Below are 17,308 nucleotides of genomic sequence, written 5' to 3'. Positions count from 1 at the left end.
ACTGAAACAATGGAAGACAGGCTCAGCAAAACTGAAGACAAATACTTGGATACCACCTTGAAGAAAAGTCACAAAAAATAACAAAGAAAAATGAAGGAACCCTGAGAATGATGTGAGATACAATCAAAAGCAAAAATATGGGAGTGATAGGAGTTCCATAACAGGGTGAGTAAATGGAAAACACAGAGGATCACTGAAGAATTGCTGATAGAAAACTTCTTGGGTAGTCAGCTTTTCATATTTTATGATATTAGGGGATGTTTTCTGTCAGCAATTTTTCAACGATCCTCTGTGTTTCCCATACAGGAAAGACCCCAAAAGAAAATCACCAAGGTATATCATAATCACACTTGCTAAAACCAAAGACAAAGCAAGAATCCTGAGAGCAGCTCAAGCAAAACAAAAAGTTACATACAGAGGGGAAACAATAAGACTAAACTGTGATTACTCAGCAAAAACTATGCAGGCAAGAAGGCAATGAGATGACATAATAAATATCTACGCACTCAGTGACAGGGCTCCAAAATACATGAAACAAAGTCTAACTGTACTGAACAGAGAAATTGACCATTCCACAATAATAACAGGAGACTTCAACACACCATTCTCTGTAATGGACAGAACATCTAGAAAGAAACTCAACAAAGATACATAACATCTAAAGGACACAACCAGCCAACTTGAACTCAAAGACATATACAGAACACTCCACCCAACAACTGCAAAATACATATTCTTTTCCAATGCAAATGGAACGTTCTCCAGAACAGACCACATCTTAAGCCACAAAGCAACCTTCAACAAAATCCAAAACTCTGAGATAATACAAAGCGTCTTCTCTGACCACCATGCCATCAGAGTAGAAATTCAGAACAGGAAGAGCACAGAAAAAAAACCAATTACATGGAGACTGAATAACACCCTGCTTAAAAACCACTGGATAACAGAAAAAATCAAAGATGGAATCAAAAAAATTCCTGGAATCAAACAAGAATGAAAACACATCATCACCAAAACCTATGGGACACAGCAAAGGCGGTGTTCAGAGGTCAATTTATACCAATAGATGCACACATCAAAAAAAAAAAAGAAGGGACAAAATCAAAACACTAGCTACACAACTCAAACAAACAGAAAGAGAACAGCTACAAGATACCCACACCCACCAGAAGAAAGGAAATAATAAAGATCGGGGCAGAAATAAATGAAATAGAGCATAGAAAAACAATAGAAAGAATGAACAAAACCAAAAGTTGAAAATCTGAATAGCCACAGAACAAGAGAAGAAAATGAAAAGGTAATTTAAAAAACTCCCTACAAAATAAGAACACCCTGGCCCTGATGGCATCACTGGAGAATTCTACCAAACATTCAGAGAAGTGCTTACACCAGTACTACTAAAACTATTTCAGAACATAGAAAAGGAAGAGATACTTTACAATCATTCTAAGAAGCCAGCATAATCCTGCTACCAAAACAAGGCAAAGAAACCACAAAAAAAAAAAAAAAGAAAATTACAGACCAATATCTGTCATGAATGTAGATGCAAAAATTCTCAATGAAATTATAGCCAATGGAATTCAGCATCATATTAAACATAATACACCATGACCAAGTAGGAATCATACCAGGTATGCAAGGATGGTTCAACATTAGAAAAACAATCAACGTAATTCACTGGATAAATAAAAAAGAAAAAAACACACACAATAATCTCATTCTACGCAGAAAAGGCATTCAACAAAGTTCAACACCCATTACTGATAAAAACTCTCCATAAAATAGGTACAGAAGAAGAATTTCTCAACATAATAAAGGGCATCTGTGCAAAGCCAGCAGCCAACATTATTCTCAAAGGGGAGAGACTAAAAACATTCCCCTTCAGAACAGGAACAAGACAAGGATGCCCTTTATCACCACTCTCATTTAACACTGGTGGAAGTCCTAGCTAGAGCAATAAGGCAAGAAAAAGAAATAAAGGGCACCCAAATTGCTGATGAAGAAGTAAACTGTCCCTATCTGCAGATGATATGATACTACACATAGAAAAGACTCCATAGAAAAACTACAGGAAGTAATAGAAAGATTCAGCAGAGTAGCAAGATACAAGATAAACATACAAAAATTAGTTGGCTTCCTATACAACAATAAAAAGAATGACGAAAAGGACATCAGGACAACAGTATCATTTATAATAGCCCCTAAAAAATTAAATGCTTAGGAATAAAGACATATACAAAGAAAACTACAAAACATTACTGCAAGAAACCAAAAGAGATCTACATAAATGGAAAAACATACCATCTTCATGGACAGGTAAACTCAGCATTGTAAAATGACAATTCCACCCAAAGCAATATACAAAAAAAAAATCCAATCCTGATCCAAATAACAACAACATTCTTTAAAGAGATGGAAAAACTAATCGTTGACTTTATGTGGAAGGGAAGAGGACCCAGATAAGTAAAGGACTACTGAAGAAGAAGAAAATAGAAGGATTCACACTACCTGAACTCAGAACCTACTATACAGCTATGGTAGTCACAACAGCTTGGTACTGGTACAGCAACAGATACACTGACCAATGGAACAGAACTGAGAACCCAGATGTAAATCCATCCACCTGCAGTCACCTGATATTCAACAAGGGCCCAAAGTCCATCAAAAATGGGGGAAAGACAGTCTTTTTAATAAATGGTGCTGGCAAAACTGGATGTCAACCTGCAAAAAAATGAAACAGGACCCATACTTCATACCACACACAAAAACTCAAAATGGATCAAAGACCTAAATATAAAACCAAAAGCTATAAAGATTATAGAAGAAAAAATAGAATCCACTCTAGAGGCCCTAATACATGGCATTAACAGGATACAAACCATAACTAACAACACATAAACTCCAGAAGATAAGCTAGATAACTGAGATCTTTAAAAATTAAACACTTATGCTCATCAAAACACTTCACCAAAAGCGTGAAAAGAGAACGTACAGACTGGGGAAAGTTTTTTTGGCTATTAAAAATCTGACAAAGGTCTAATTTCTAAAATCTACCAGAAAATCCAACGCCTCTATAACAAAAAGACAAACAATCCAATTAAAAAATAGGCAAAAGACAGAGTAGCAGGGACGGGGTTTGGGGACCATGGCTTCAGGAGACATCTAGGTCAACTGGCATAAGAAAATGTATTAAGAAAGCGTTCTGCATCCCACTTTGATGAGTGGCATCTGGAGTCTTCGACACTTGCCAGTGGCCATCTAAGATGCATCGATTGGTCTCAACTCACCTGAAGCAAAGGAGAATGAAGAACACCAAAGACATAAGGTAAAGATGACCCCAAGAGACAGAAAGGGCCACATAAACCAGAGACTACATCAGCCTGAACCCAGAAGAACTAGATGGTGCCTGGCTACCATGGATGACTGCCCTAAAAGGGAACACAACAGTGAATCCCTGATGGAGCAGGAGAACAGTGAGATGCAGATCTCAAATTCTAGTAAAAAGACCAGACTTAATGGTCTGAATGAGTCTGGAGGAACCCCGGAGGTCATGGTCCCCAGGCCCCGTTAGCCCAAGACTGGAACCATTCCCATAGCCAACTCTTCAGACATGAATTGGACTGGACTATAAGACAGAAAATGACATGGTGAGGAGTGAGCTTCTTGGCTCTAGTGGACACAAGAGACTATGTGAGCAGCTCCTGTCTGGAGGCGGAGCCAGAGTGGGACAGGAGCTGGTTGAATGGACACAGGGAAGACAGGGTGGAGAGGAGGAGTGTGCTGTCTTATTAGGGGGAGAGCAGCTAGGAGAACATAACAAGGTGTGTATAAGTTTTTGTACTAGAGACTGACTTGATTTGTAAACTTTCACTTAAAGCACAATAAACAAATAAATAGGTGAAAAAAAATGGGCAAAAGAAATGAACAGACACTTCACCACAGAAGACATTCAAGTGACTAACAGACACATGAGGAAATGGTCATGATCACTAGCCATTAGAGAAATCCAAATCAAAACTACAATGTGATACCATCTCACCCCTGCCTTACTGGCACAAATCAAAAAAAAACAGAAAATAACAAATGCTGGAGAGGCTACGGGAAGATTGGAACTCTTATGCACTGCTGGTGGGAATGCAAAATGGTTCAACCATTTTGGAAAATGATATGGCACTTCCTTAGAAAGCTAGAAATAGAAATACCATATGATACCAGATACCAGTCCAGAGATGACACAGACATTGAAATTACTAGACAAGAGCTTTAAGGCAGTTATTATAACTATGCTCAATTAAGTAAGGGAAAATATGCAAAAGACTAATAAAAAGAAAATGTCTGGAGAGAAATGGGAAATAGATAAAAATAGTAATTTCTTACCTGAAAAATACATTTTTTTTTTTTAATTTGACTTCTTTAAGAGCAGAATAGAGATGTCAGAGAGAAGGGTCAGTGAGCAACGGAAATTATCCAATATAAGAAGAGGAAAAAAAAAAGGGAAAAAAGAGCACCTCAGAGACCCATGGAGCAATATCAAAAGATCTAACATACGGGTAATTGGTATCCCAGAAGGAGAGAATAGGGCAGAAAAAAAATATTTGAAGAAATAATATCTGAGAACTTCTTAAATTTAGAGAAAGACATAAATTTATGGATTCAAGAAGCTCAATGTATTCCACACAGGATAAATTCAAAGAAAACCATATGTATACACATCATAGCTGCCGAAAACCAAGGATAATGATAAAATCCTGAAAGCTGAGAGAAACAACAAATTATTTACAGGGAAATAATTCACACGATCCTGAACTTCCCATCATAGACCATCCAGACCAAAAGAAAATGAAACAAAATTTATAAAGTGCTGAAAGACAAAAAATTGTCAAATCAAAATTCTATATCTAGCAAACATCCTCTTAAAAAAATACATATGAAGGCAAGATGAAGACACAGTCAGAAAAACTAAGAGATTACTCACAAGCAGACCTGAACTACAAGAAATGCTAAAGAACATTCTTCACACTGAAGTGAAATTATACCAGAAACAGAATTGGATCTTCAGAAATGAAGAGGATCGGAAATAGCAAATACCTGGGCAAGTGTAAAAGCCATTTTTTCTCCTAAATTTTTAAAAAACATATGAAAAGTTATAACATTGTCTAATGGGGTATTTGTATAGTATATGTAATGCATAGGATAACAACCAAAAAGACTGAGATGGGGGTGAGTAAAGGAACTATTTGGTTGCAAGATTTTTGCCTTTTATGTGAACTAGCTGAATATTAACTCTAAGTAGACTGTAAAATGTTAAAGATGTATATTGTAATTCCTAGATAAACAATTTTAAAAACACAAGGACTGGTGACTAAAAAGCCAATAGGTAACAAAATGGAATATAAAAAACATTAGAAAATATTTTAGACTGAATAGTAATGAAAATACAACATAACAGAATGTGTGGAATGCACCTAAAGCAGAGATTAGAAGGAAATTTATACCTTAAATACATTAAATCAATAAGAATCTAGAAAAAGAAGAGCTAAGTAAACCCAAATTTAACTGAAAGAAAATAATAAATAAAAGGACATAAACCAATCAAATAGAAAACAGAAAAATAACTGAGAAAATTAACAAAGCTAGGAGCTGGTTCTTTGAAAATATCAACAAAATAGAAAAACTCCTAACAAGATTGTTTAAGAATAAAAGAGAGAAAAAAATCACCAATATCAGGAATGAAAGAGGGGTTTTCATTACAATCCTAAATATATTAAAGGATACTAAGAGGATATGGTAAACAACTTCATGACAACAAAGCCAACAATCTAAGTAAAATGGACAAGTTCCTTGAAAATCGTAATTTACGAACATTAACACAAGAAATAGAAAATGTGAATACCCTCTTATTAAAAAATTGAGTTCGCTATCAAAAAATCTTAACAGATAATTTCGTGGCCTGGATAGTTCTCTTGAACATTAAAGAAAGAACACCAATCTTGCACAAATGTTTTCGGAAAATAAAGAAACATTTATTTTATGAGACCTGCATAACTCTAATACAAAGCTTGACAAAGGCATTTTTAAAAAAGAAAATTACATACTAATATCCCTCATGAACATAGATGCAAAAACCCTTAACAAATTATTGGCAAATCCAAAAACTTTTTAAAAAAAAAAGGATAATACATTCTGACCAAATAAAGTTTAGTCTAGGGTTGAAACGTAAAAATGCCTGGGTTCTTATGTCATTAAGTTGTACACCTTAAATATGTGCAATTTATTGCATATAAAATTATATATGAAGTTATAAATAGAAAAATAAAAACAATTCATTAAACTTTTATATGTGCCTCTTTAAAAAAAACTATTGATCTACTGTAAACTCCTGAAATGGCAGGCTACTAAAGTTTCGTTGTGGGTCTGTGGCCTCAAGAATTCTTGCATTAAGCCTACAGTGTCTCACTGCCCACCAAAGAGTTCTGTCCGTTTTAGGGCCAAACTCAGGAAACAGCTCCCTACTTCAAAATTAAGACACATTAATTTCAATGGGAGAGGTCACCAATGGTGTTTAAGGTTTGCCCAGAACAACCAGCCCCTGTCAAGGGAGCAAAGAGGTGGGCAGGGACACCAATTAAATTCTCTCCACCTCTCCCTCCTCATGGTCTCTCTGACTTCTTCTCCGTCTACCTTTCAAACCCCTTTTCTCCTTTCCCCACAGTTTGATCTCACAGTCTACCGTCTTCTTCCAGCTGGTTTTCACTCCTCCCGGCTCCCCCTCAAACCGTGCTCATTTTCCCAGGAAAGTCGCCCTTGACGCCAGCCTCAATCCGTTTCCAACCCCAGTCCTGTCTTCAACCCTGATTTTTGCGGGGCCTCCAGGCCATGTTTGAATCAGTTAGAGAGGCGGAACCCAGGAGAAACCTGCTCCGCCCGAAAGTCACAGCCTTGCCTCCCACTACATCCCAGACGAAGTCACTTCTGCCCCTGTCCGCGACCGGAAGCGTGACTCTCACCCGGCTCCGGGGACGCCTCTGTTCTCATCCAGTTGGCGGGGCGTCGGAACCCCGCCGGGCAGATCTCCAACGGGCCTTTAGGAGGCGAGGGGCCCGGAAGGGAGGGGGTGCTCTGACCTGTTCTGTAGAAAGAAAGGAGGTTCTCCGTCTCCTAGCAACAAGCCCCGCGCCATGCGCCCGCGCCCCTGGCCCTGCCTCATTGGATCCCCGGCTCTGTGGGGGCTCACCTCGCGCGCTCCCGCTTCGCGGCTTTCCGCCTCGCGCCTCCGGCTCCAGAGGGGCCTCAGACTGAGAGCTTAAAGCGAGGTTTCTAGGCCTCACTTCTGGCGAAGACGCTGGTCAAAAAGAGCCTCCGGGAGCTGGAGCCTTCTGGATTGGCCGCTTTTGCCCAGTTGAACCAACTGCTTACTTAGCACTCTTGTTCTTCTTATGTTTAAACGAATAATGATGGACCACAAGACGTAAATAAAACTTTTTTGGGGGTGGGGGGAGTTTTTGTTTTTAAACTGTGCATTACATGGAATCCCTGGTGGCGTAGTGGTTAAGAGCGATGGCTACTAACCAAAAGGTTGGCAGTTCAAATCCACCAGGTGCTCCTTGGAAACCCTATGGGGCTGTTCTACTCTGTCCTATAGGATCTTTACAAGTCGGAATGGACTCCACTGCAACGGCTTTGGAGGGCACAAGACTCATGCTTCTGGCGAGTCCATATTAAGAGGTTGGGTTCAGCAGCCATATGCAGAGTTTCTGATGTGGTTCAAAATAAGAAAGGTTATAGGAAGCCATGATTGGCATTACCAAAGTTAAATATACTCTTATGACTCAGTAATTCCACTTCCAAAAGAAATGCATGTACATGTGCACCAAGAAACCTGTGCACCAATATTCATAGCAGTTTCATTCAAAATAGCAAAAACTGTCAAATGACACTCAAAAGTAAGATGTATAAAGTGTAGTATATTCATAAAATTCAATGCTATACACCAAGGAAATGAACAAACTTCAGCTTCAGGGGGCAACATAGATGAATCACTCACAAATGTACTATTGAGCAAAGAAGTCAGACGCAAAGGACTACGTACATACTGTATGATTCCATTCATATAAAGTTCAAAAACCAGACAAGACTAAATAAAAAGAGATAAAAATGTGGAACAGAACTTTAAATTCTTAAAGAACCCAGACTTACTGGCCCTATCGAAGCTGGAGGAGTCCCCAAGATGATGACCCTGAGTTGCTCTTCAAACCTGGAGTTGAAACTATCCCCTGAAGTTACCTTTAAACCAACAGTTTAGCCCAGAGAGTAAAGATTTATCACCCTTGAGTACTGCACCTAAAATTCTTTTTTAAATAAAAGTGATATAAGACCAAAGGGTCAACAGCTATTTTAAAGCATAGATGAGAAGGTTGAAGGGCAGGAAGATTCAGTAAGTGGAAGTGAAACTAGAACAGAAATAACGAGAATGTTGACACAATGTGAAGAATATAGCCAAAGTCATTGATCATTCTGTCTAGAAGCTATGGTATGGGATCAGGTTTTGCTGTGCATATTTTCACCAAAAACAAAATAGAATTTTAAAAAACCAGACAAGCGTAAACTGTAGTGTTTAGGGATGCACGCTTAGCTGATATAAAGTCAAGAAAGTACTAACCATAAATGTCAAGATAGTAGTCACCTTGAGAGCGAGGAAGGCAAGTGGGAGGATAGTACAAGTGGAGTCCTAGGGTGCTGACAATGTTTTATTTTTTAATCTGGAAGACGACTACTTGGGTTTTCCCTTTGTGAATTGATTTCTGGTTTTGTTCATTTTCCAGTATTATATTTCATCATTTTTAAAAAGGGCACCAAAAAAAAAAAGACCAATTACATGAAACAGCGTAGGTGAAAGTGCTTCGCTCAGTGCTTGACACTTAGCAGACCCTCAAATGCTTATTTTATATCCTTCTACTCCTCCCTAGAGTCCCTGGGTAGTGCAAACAGTTAACCACTCAACCACTAGCCACAAGACTGGTGGTTTGAACCCACACAGAGGCGCCTAGGAAGACAGATGTGGTGATCTACTTGAGAAAGCTCACAGGCTTGAAACCCCAGTAGAGTGCACTTGGGGTCGCCATCAGTGGGATTTGACTTGATAGCAACTAAAGACAGCTACTCTTCCATATGAACCTTTCTCTCTCCAAATACTCAGGGAACTAATAAAAGAGGCCAGGAAAGTGGCAGATAAAACATTCTGGAGGACTTTTCTAAGAGATTTAAAAAATGGCATGCTGTTCCTAGAAGGGCAAGATAAAAGAATGCTGTGTGCTGCACAATGCCCTGGAGCAGCTCAATTCTGGAGATTGATGCCCTCAGCCATTCTCAGGCCTCCCTGACAGAAGCTCACGATCTGGTAGCAGACATGCCATGGTGGGACCCTCAGCTCTGCTACTTGGGCAAGTCGCTTCCCCTCTCTGGATTTCTGCATCCTTATCTGCAAAATGGAGATAATAACAATCTAACCTTACAAATTTGTTGCTTTACTACCTACCATAATGTGCTCAAAATGGTTGCTGAATGCTCACAGGATGAGAGGTGTCTACAGAAAAGGACCCGGTTTCATTGCACCCACATCAATCCCACTGCCCTGTGGGTGCCCTTTGAGGGCCGCTTCAGTGCAAGGATCCACCAGGTGCTCCTTGGAAACTCTATGGGGCAGTTCTACTCTGTCCTATCGGTCTCTATGAGTCAGAATCTACTCCACAGCAAAGGGTTCGGTTTCTGGTTTTTCAGTGCAAGAGAGAGAGGAACCCCTTGGTAATAATAAGCAAATAACCAAAGTGCTTATTAAGTGACTTATTATTCTTGGTACCATCCTGGATGCTACACAAAAATAACAGGGAGATCCCATTTCTAAACTGGAAATTTTCTTAAATTAATGTAACCTTGAAATATGTCTGTCATACAGGAAATAATTTAAATGCCAAATAAATATTGTCCATTAATACTTTGTATAATCAAAAAATAGTAACTCAGTATTCAAGTGTCCATACCATAGGATAACATCTAACGTTTACTGAGCACTTGTTGTGTGCCAGTGGTTTTGCATTTATTATTGCGTTCTTTAGAACAACTCCATAAGCTAGTTATTATTATTATCTTCATTTTACCCACAAGACACTCCTGCTCAAAGAGGTTAAGGACTTTACCTGGGGCCCGCTAGCTAGTAATTGTGTTCAAGGAACCTCTGTTCTAGGTTTGTTCTCACTCACACACACAGAGAAAGAAATGTAGGAGGAGGAGGAGGAGTTGGTTGTTGATCTAAAGGCATTTCAAATTCATTGTTGGTATTGAAATGCCTTCATATGAAAATGGTAATGCTTTTGGTCCTAGCTTTTAGTCCCATCTTAAAAAGAGAGAAAGTAGACTGAAAGTTACGGAAATAGATAGTGGTGATGGTTGTACAACATTGTGAGTGTGACTAATGCCACTGAATTGTACACTTAAAAGTGGTTAAAATGGCAAATTTTATGTTATATATATTTTACCACGATAAAAAAGTATTTTTAAAATAGAGCAGCATAAAATTACTCAAGCCATCATTGAAACACCACGCTTTCATCTAGTTTTCCTCACTCTCAAACCACCACCCACCAGTCCTGTTGGCATCCCATTTGAAGCCAACCCCCTATGGTCCTATGGGACAGAGTAGAATGGCCCCATAGGGTTTCCAAGGAGCGCCTGGTGGATTTGAACTGCCGACCTTTTGGTTAGCAGCTGTAGCTCTTAACCACTACGCCACCAGGGTTTCCAAGCCATCATTGAAACACTATGATTTCATCTAGTTTTCCTCACTCTCAAACCACCACCCACCAGTCCTGTTGGCATCCCATTTGAAGCCAACCCCCATGGTCCTATGGGACAGAGTAGAATGGCCCCATAGGGTTTCCAAGGAGCGCCTGGTGGATTTGAACTGCCGACCTTTTGGTTAGCAGCTGTAGCTCTTAACCACTACGCCACCAGGGTTTCCAAGCCATCATTGAAACACTATGATTTCATCTAGTTTTCCTCACTCTCAAACCACCACCCACCAGCCCTGTTGTCATCTAATTTGGAGCCAACCTCCTATGGTTCACCACACAGCAAGTGAAGGCAGACCCAATGTGACGTCCCAGCCTCCATACTTTTGATGTTTCATCACAAAACAAAGTCCATACAAAGTTTTCCAAAGAGAATTCAAGGGTACTCACAATTAGGACCTGTCCAAATGGTTTAAATATTTGGAAAAGAAATAAAGTTATACATTCACTTCACATTATTCTCCAAAATAAATTTCAATTGGATAAATGATTTTGTTATAAAATGAAACTATGAGTTGTTGTTAGGTGCCGTTGAGGTAGTTCCGACTAATATCAACCCTATGTACAACAGAATGAAACACTGCCAAATCCTGCACCATCCTCAAAATTGTTGCTATGTTTGAGCTCATTGTTAAGCCACTGTATCAATCCAGCTCATTGACAGTCTTCCTCTTTTTCACTGACCCTCCACTTTACGAAGCATAATGTCCTTTTCCAGGGACTGTTCCCTCCTGATAACATGTCCAAGGTACAGGAGATAAGTCTTCCAAGGAGCATTCTGGCTGTATTTCTTCCGAGATACATTTGTTCATTCTTCTGGCAGTCCATGGTATATTCAGTATACTTCGCAGCAGGTGTGTGTAAGACAGAAGCATTAAACCATAAAAGGCTGAAACTATAAATAAAAAATTAATAGATTTTTTAAAAACTTCTATGCATTAGAAATAAAATGAAAAACAAAAAACTGGTGAAATTTTTTACATTAGTAGCAGACATAAGATCAAGTCTTTAGATGAGAAATAGACACTCAGACTTTAAAATTGGCTAAAGAAGAAATACTTACAATTAATAAAAATATTAAAATATTCAACTTCATTAGTAATCTCAGAAATGCAAATTAAAACAATGACATGCAATTTTCACCAAATTACAAGGTTAACAACAGAGTTTGTGCAAGAGACTGAGGGAACAGGATCACTCACAGATTTCTGTTTGTAGGATAAATTGGTAGCACCTTGCTAGGTAGCAAAATGTTTCAAAAGCTTTAAACACTTGCATGTCTTTTGACCCAGAAATTCCACTTTTATGAACTTTTTTAAAAAATCATAGAGGTATACAAAATTTAATAGTGACAATATGGAAGTATTTTTTATCATTGGAAGGCAGGAATCTTGTCTTTGTTTAGTATCCTCAGTATCTAGCAGTGTCTGGCACAGAAAGGGTGCAGATATCATTCAAGTATCTTGTCAAGACTGAGTTGATACGAGAACACAGGTGGAGAGAGCTGAGCTCTAGAGTTAACATTCTAGAGAGATGTAAGCCAAAGATGCTCAGGTCTTGGAGAACATATATGAGCATCTCTCACAAGCCCCTCAGTCACTGGACCCAGGTCAGCATCTCGTTACATTAACACAGCTCACCGCTAGCAAAAGTTTCAGTAGGTTTACCAAAGGTTAAAAAATAAAAACAAAAAACTTGGATACTGTCAAAATTTGGTCTTAGCATCAATTACTTTAATAATGGTACCAAATGCAAATCAGTAAATGAAAGTGGTGACTATAAACCAAATAAAACTCAGATTTGCTTCTCTGCTAGATCCAGAGACAGCCCTGCCTGCAGAAAGCAGCCACCACAGAAATTCTGGGGACTTCACAGATGTTCTCCGAGATGGTAATGGAACAGAGTCTTTTGATGAGTCACGGTATGAGCAAGACATGGAAAGGAATTGAAGATATCATACTTTACGTACACGAGCCTTCACTCCTCTCTGTATCAGTCAGGTCCCCAGAGGAAACAGATGGCATGCTCAAAAGTGTTTCACTGGAAAGGAAAAAAATAGTTAATTCCTTAGTGAGTAAGGCGAGTGTGAGTAAGGTTAAAGGGAACTAACAAGAAATAAAGAGTCACCCAAAGTCTAGCAACAAGAAGAGGTATCGCCACCCTTGATCTGAAGGGGCAAGGGCGGTGGGGAGGAGGTGTTGGCAGAGGTTGGTAAAAGCTGGAGCCCTGGAACAGTGGGTGCTTGACAGGAGCTGAAGACAGGAGTAAAGGAAAAAACCACCATGACGCAGGGAGAAAGCAGGAGGAACAATACTCCTACCGCTCTATCCTCCTGCCCTTATCAGTGCCTTCCATTGGCCAAACAAAATTGGATGCCAAAAAGCAAGGAAGTTGTGGTGGTGTGGCCCATGAAGGTCCTCCTCCTGGGACAGAGAGCAAGGCAGAGAAGGGAGCTAGGGTGAATAATAGAGAATAGCCAGCATTGTTCCCCACCAAAAGTTGCCTGTGCTACCATTTATCCACAGACTAATGTATTGAGACAACTACCCCTGCCTTAAGGTCTTGGTCTTCCCCTGGCATTGATTACACCCAGCATTCTCCTAGGAGCCCACTCACCCAACCACAGAGACCTAATTAACATACGCCAGCCTTCCCTCCTGCTCTCAACTCTGAAATGGTTCTAGCTTCTGAGTTTATAGATAGAGTTCAGGAATGGACCCACAGGAAACCAGCCACCACCTTACCCAGGGGGTCCTCAGAAGTCTGGCGCCTGGCCTGATTTCAGCGTTCTTAAGGTAAGAAAAATAGCAAGCACTGAGCAGAAAGAAAACCCTGTGACTAAAACTAGCCATCTGAAAAGAAAAGATACAAATAATACTAATAAGTCTGGTCCAAAGCAGGTGTACCTGGCTGAGAATTAAGAATTTATTTTTCTTGGAGGTAGTGGCTGGTATTTAAAATTCCAGTTACACTTTACACTTGCAAATGGCTTTGCTTAGGTGTTTTCCAAGCACTGGAGGTTTTGCTGAGCTTGAGGTCAGAATCATTCCTTTGCTAAAGGTAGGGATGTTAAGACAGTTGTATGTGCTTTGTAGCCTAAACATTGAGCTTAGAGAACCAATGCCCGGTTTATGCTTAGAAAAACTAACAGCTCTCCCTAAGTAAGCTGTAAAAACAGAAGCTGCATTTAGCCAGAGATGGCTGCCTGAGGCTTCTGTGTACCAGCCCACTTCCCACTACACACCTCCCCCAACTCCAAAGCAAAGAAAATTAATAAGCTTTGAAAATTCGTTGTTTCTCTGTTCACCAGTGAAGGAAATGTTTTATTTTATCTGCTTGTATTCTTATTACTAAGTGAAGCAGCATTCGCAGATCTATTAGAGCCTTGTACAACAGGACCATCTTAGCCCATCCAAGCTTTGTCTGAAATCTGTGAGGCGTTTTTCACGCAACCTTTGGACGCCCAGCCCAACTCTCACCTTTCTGGGCCTCAGTAGGAGAGGTTAATCAATTGATGAATCTTCACTTCAGCAGATGGATCTAGGCAAAACCCTTTTGTGATTTGGTCTTTTCAAACACTATTGTTTTGCCTTAATTAAGCCTCGGCACCCTACCAAGCTTTCTTGCATATGAAAGATAATATTTAGGGTCTTTAATATCTGAAAGAAACCCTGGTGGTGTAGTGGTTAAGTGCTAGCTGCTAACCAAAGGGTCAGTGGTTCCAATCCACCAGGCGATCCTTGGAAACTCTATGGGGCAGTTCTATTCTGTCCTATAGGGTCGCTGTGAGACGGAATTGACTCGATGGCACTGGGTTTGGTTTTGGTTTTTAATATTTGAAGGACTCACTTAAGCCAAGCGTGCTTGTTTCATTTCCGAATTACTTGAACTCCCTGAAAGAAACTTTTTAACGGAATCTAAATCAAATAATTCTGACAGACAGCAACTAAAGCTACCTTGCTGTAATATTGTCTTGGGTTTTGAGGATTTCAGAAAATGTCTAAGTGGATACTTCTCCAAATGAGCCTTAAGTGGTTCCTTCTACCTCTACCCATGAGGAAGAGAAGTGGGAGGGGTGCAGGAAAGTAGGAAGTGTCTGGGTGAGATCAAGGGCTCTGTTTTCTGTTCTCAGTGCTCCCCTAAGTTCAGGTGCTGAGGGTCCAGTGGCTACTAGGAAGCCCAAACTCAGCTTCCTTTTTGTCCTCTCCTCCTAACCTGTACTATGGGGGTGCCCTCTGAATCCAGGCCATAACTAGATTTGCCTTAGGTTAGCATAGCCATGGCTATGGTGGGAGCCAGGGTTGGCACAAGCCTTCCGAGGTCTTCAGGTCTGGTTAGCGAGCCTGGGGGCCCAGGAGAAGCATAAGCCGGCTCCTGGGGCCAGACCTTCCTCTCCTTGCTGAGTGGTGGGGGAAGAACAATTTGTCCTGCAGTCCTGGGCCCTTCCCGCATGACCTAGAGTGTGGGAACCTTGAGACCTCTCCTCCCTTTGCCCCTTGAGCCTCCTTCCCTCAGAAGGGCCTTCACTTGCCTGATGCAGGTTCCCGGACTCACATCAGATGGCACTTCTCTGCCATCGGAAAATCAGCTGAGAGAGACCCCCAGCACCAGGGATGTTGGGAAGGAGTCACTGGTGGATGTTGAGGGGGCCACGGTTAGGAGAAGGGGAACTGATTGCCGCCCAGCACGCCTGAGTGGCTGCGAGGTCCAGGTAGCCAGCCTGGCAACCCCATGCAAAAGACCTGGAAGGGCAGGAGCACCTCACCTACTACTCTGAGTGTCCAGCACTCCCCAGGTTCCCAGAGTTCTGTGGAGGCTCTTTATTTTTGTTACCATTTACTGTGTGCTTACTCTGCATTCAACTGGTGTGGGATGGGTACTAACATCATGTCCATTTTATAGTTGAGAAAATAGGCTCAGAGAGGGCAAGTCTCCTGCAGAGTCAGGATTTGAGTCCAGGTGTGATTCCAAATCCCACTCTATTGCACACACACCCTATTGTCCTTGCTGATAATTTTTGGAACATGCCCTGTTGAAGCTTGTCTAGTGAGAGAGACTAAGTCTCTGAGATCCTGAGCTCAGAGGCCAGAGGACTAGGGCATTAGCCATACCCGAGGAATGCGCAGAGGGCTGCCCAGCCCCCTCGCTAAGGACACTTTGCCTGGGAGTAGAAATTGGGAAGACACGCTTGGTTCTCTCTCCTGCTGCTACTTGCTGTCACTGGAGATGCTGGGAAGGGAAAAAGGGAAAGGCTTTTGCCCAAAGTTTACTATAAAACATAGACTATAAAACTACAAACATAGACTACAAAACTAGATATTTAACAAAAAGAAGGGAACTCTTCGCGGTACCAGTTCCCTCAGAGTCCTCGTCCCCTCCCTGAGAGATATTGTCATTCTAGGAGTTGCGTCCACTCCGGAGACACAGCGAGGGGGAGGGGTTCTTGCCCACGGGCACAAGTCCAAGTGGGCGCCTGAGGAGGCTCGAAATGACACATTCCGAGGCGCCACAAATATGAAAGGCGCCTGACTAGGCAGCTGGACAAGAGGGGAGAAGGAGTTTCTGCTGAGGCTGGTGGCTGCTGTCAACTATTCATCCTGAAATTGGGCGGGAGGCGGGGAGGGGAAGGCGGCGCACCTTAGGCTTTGCGGGTGGGCGCGCCTCACCCTAGTTACTTCACTGGTCCACTTCCTCCCCCCCCCCACAGACACCACAGCCACCCAACTATAACGGTTCCCTTCCTAGGTTCACATGGATCCTCGGTTCTCTGGGCGGGGTCATCAGGCCTGATTCTGTTTCCATTCTTTAAGTCTAGACCCTGCGAGAAGCTTCAGCCATTCCAGGTTTCGTTCTTGCAACTGACGCCTGCTGGAACCGGGCATCGGGACCAAGCTGTTCGTTTGGAAATGGAGGAAACCTAGCCCCGGAGGATCTGCTCGGGTTCCCCAGTAAATATGAAGTCAGTAGGACCGAGGCCAAGCTCCAGACCATTCCCTCACCCCAAAGCTCTCTTTGCATCGCCTCATAGCCTCTTTCGGCCTTGCTCCCTTCCTCTCTCATCTCTTGAGACAGTGACCTGGCTTATTCCCATTCCAGCACCTGCAGGAGTTTTAGAAGCTTCTGCCCCAGTGTAAACTGACCTTCAACCCGAGCACCGGGCTTTATTTATTGAAAACACATCTCCTGGCGGGGACGTGAGGGGAGGGGTCATGAGGAGGTCAGAGGAGAGTAAAGATTCACAATGGACAGTATTTTGGGCAGAAGGAGGCCTGTGGGGCGAGGAAAGCGGGATCCAAACTCCGACGCATCCTAGAAGGCTTTCGAAAGAAACCTACACCAGAGCTGCTAGAACCCGGGTCTTGAGCCTCAAAGGCGCGTCCGCCGAGACGCGGGTTCCGAGCCGCTTTTCCCCGCCGGCCGCCGGGACCAAGGTCCTGGTGGGCGCAGCCGCGGTACTAGTACGC

General features: G+C 41.7%; 1 protein-coding gene across 1 annotated transcript in view; it reads right to left on the bottom strand.

Annotated features, from left to right (window-relative positions):
* Nucleotides 1–17,308, bottom strand: part of TTC6 (tetratricopeptide repeat domain 6) — a 312,748-nt gene that overhangs the window by 256,624 nt on the left and 38,816 nt on the right. The window contains exon 2 of the mRNA XM_049899504.1: nt 12,814–12,884. The gene's annotated coding sequence lies outside the window, so the exon portion shown is untranslated. The remainder of the gene's footprint in view (nt 1–12,813; nt 12,885–17,308) is intronic.

Source organism: Elephas maximus, chromosome 10 (genome assembly GCF_024166365.1).
Source record: "Elephas maximus indicus isolate mEleMax1 chromosome 10, mEleMax1 primary haplotype, whole genome shotgun sequence".
In the NCBI taxonomy this organism is placed as follows: Eukaryota; Metazoa; Chordata; class Mammalia; order Proboscidea; family Elephantidae; genus Elephas; species Elephas maximus.
Note: the sequence above shows the minus strand (reverse complement) of the source record. Positions and strands in the feature narration are given on the sequence as shown.